Source organism: Palaemon carinicauda, chromosome 32 (genome assembly GCF_036898095.1).
Source record: "Palaemon carinicauda isolate YSFRI2023 chromosome 32, ASM3689809v2, whole genome shotgun sequence".
NCBI lineage: Eukaryota > Metazoa > Arthropoda > Malacostraca > Decapoda > Palaemonidae > Palaemon > Palaemon carinicauda.
Window position 1 is genome coordinate 82,128,960 of NC_090756.1, and position 2,500 is coordinate 82,131,459.

The window sequence follows — 2,500 nt, forward strand, 5'->3', positions numbered from 1 at the left end:
AATGACGCCGATATCAGTCCACAAATGTTATCAAAAGTGGATTTCTATATTCTACACATTGCTGTACAACATGTCTTAAAATAGAAAAATAAAATTGGTCAATAGAACTTCTACCTTTTCTAAATCTTGTTTGTTCATCTCTCAGTTTTCCATTAATTTATCTAGTCTCTTTAAAATAAACATACTATATATTTTCATGACAATTGAAGTAATTGTGATGCCTCTGTAATTATTGTAATAAGTCATGTCTCCCTTTTTTGGCCATTTTCACCAACACTCCTAACTCCCATTCATCAGGTTTTGCTTCTTCATGCCACATTCTACAAAATAATCTTATAAGTATTCTGGGAGTCATTATCATCTCAGCAGTTATTCCATCGTATCCAGAGTCTTTCAATATTTATTTTTTTTTTAATGATAGTTTTGACTTGACACACACTGAATTAATTTATCAGCACATAGAGGTCTTCATCGGCTTCAGGTATATCAATCAAATTATATTTCCTTCATATTTCCTATTCATAACATCACTAAAGTGTTCCATCCAACGTTGCCTTCCTTCATTTTCTGTTGTTATAATAGATCCATTTCTCTTTTGCATGGGTATATGCTTCATCTTTGCCCGCGTAGAGATTTCATTAATAATTCTAAGAGCAATTCTTACACCATAGCCACTCCCTTTGTCATCCTCATCTGCTTTCCTGTCTAAATATTCTCTCCAGGCATTCCTGACTTTTCTTTTGACCTCACTATCAATGCTGGAATACTTAGCATGCTCTACCTTGTAGTTTTCTTCATTTCCTCGAAAACTTTCAACAATCAATTTTTGTCTTTGTCTCCTTTTTATAGCATCCCAAGTATCATTCGATACCCATAGCTTAAATATATGTTCTTAATATCACACCATTCTTCATTAATTGTCTGTTCTTCGTCTCTTAAAGTCTCTGAGACTGCAAATCGATTCCTACATTCAATTGCAAATGTTTCTCTGTGCGCTTCCACTAAAAGCATAGTTGTATCAAACCTAGGTATTCTATATTTCTATTAGGTGCTTTCAGTTTTAATTTCAGTGTGGCAATGAGGGGCTGGTGATCACTACCAATATCTACACCTCTATAGCTTTTTACATTTCTCAGAGTCCTCCTTCTCTTTTTATTGATGGTAATGTGATCTAACTGATTTTTGTAATTACCACATTATGAAGTCCATATATATTTGTGAATGTCCTTGTGCTGGTAAAGAGTACCTCCAATAACAGATGAAGAGAAACTTATAAAAGGTGCTCCATTTGCCTTTACAACTTCGCCAAGACCCTTGACACCCATCACATTCTCTATACCTTAATTATTCCCTTCATCTTTAGCATTGAAGTTACTAATTACAATTTTCATATCTCTCTGGGATCTCGTGTATTACACTTTGCAGTTCTTCATATTATTCATCTTTCCTTTCTTCAGGGGAATCATTTTTTGGGGTATAGAAAACTATAATACTCGTATTGCACTGATGTGATTTGAACTTTCCCAATAACAATTTACTATTTACAGCTCTCCATTCAGTTAATGCCTTTTCTGCTCTTGGTGTCATCTTCATTCCTACCCCTTCTCTTCTAACTCTATCTGTTCTTCCTGAGTAGATATATATATTGCCTTGGTCTAACATTTCTTTACCAGTCCCCTTACAACATATTTCACTTAGGGCCAAGATATCCAAACTATATTTCTTAAATTCACTCTCCACTTGCTGTAACTTCCCAATCTGATTCACGGTGCTAACATTCCAGTTACCTATTTTCACTTTTTCTTTAGTATTTATAAACCGGGAAATTCTTAGCACCCCGCTACGCCCATGACTGGGTGGTCATTCTGTTATTTTCGCTTTCCATAGACTGACTAAATCCATAGAGGATTCATTGGCTAAATTTGTCAAAGGATGCGCAGTGCCTGTCTAACTAAGGCAAGTGACCCCTGCCGGTCCTTACTAATTCCAGTAAGATCAACAGCCAGGCATCATGAGTAGAAGCCGAAAAGACATCTTGTCTATCGCCTTAAACCCAATCTGTCAATCTGCTGTCAGTGACTTCATCGGGATTTAGGGGGACATTTCTTCTGATCCCCCAGAGTTCTTGTTACTTCACCAGGTTACTTATCCGCTTATATAACGTTGGTTAACATGGATTGCTAAGATATACCGGCTAGCCTATAAGTTTAGGTTAAGTTAAAAATCTCGAAGGTAATACAGAAGAATTTATAGTATTGGTGTCTAGAATTGCAGGATTGATTAGCAAATTAAATAAGAATGACAAAGTGAAGATCATTCAAACGTATGCACCAAAAACATCCCATACAGAAGAAGGAATGGAAATTTTGAATGAAGATTTGGAGGTGCCTTTGGAAAAAAAAAAAAAAAAAAAAAAAAAAAAAAAAAAAAAACATAGACCTCAACGTACATTTGATTTAGGTGATTTTAGTGTTGAATTATGTCAAAAGAAGAGACGACA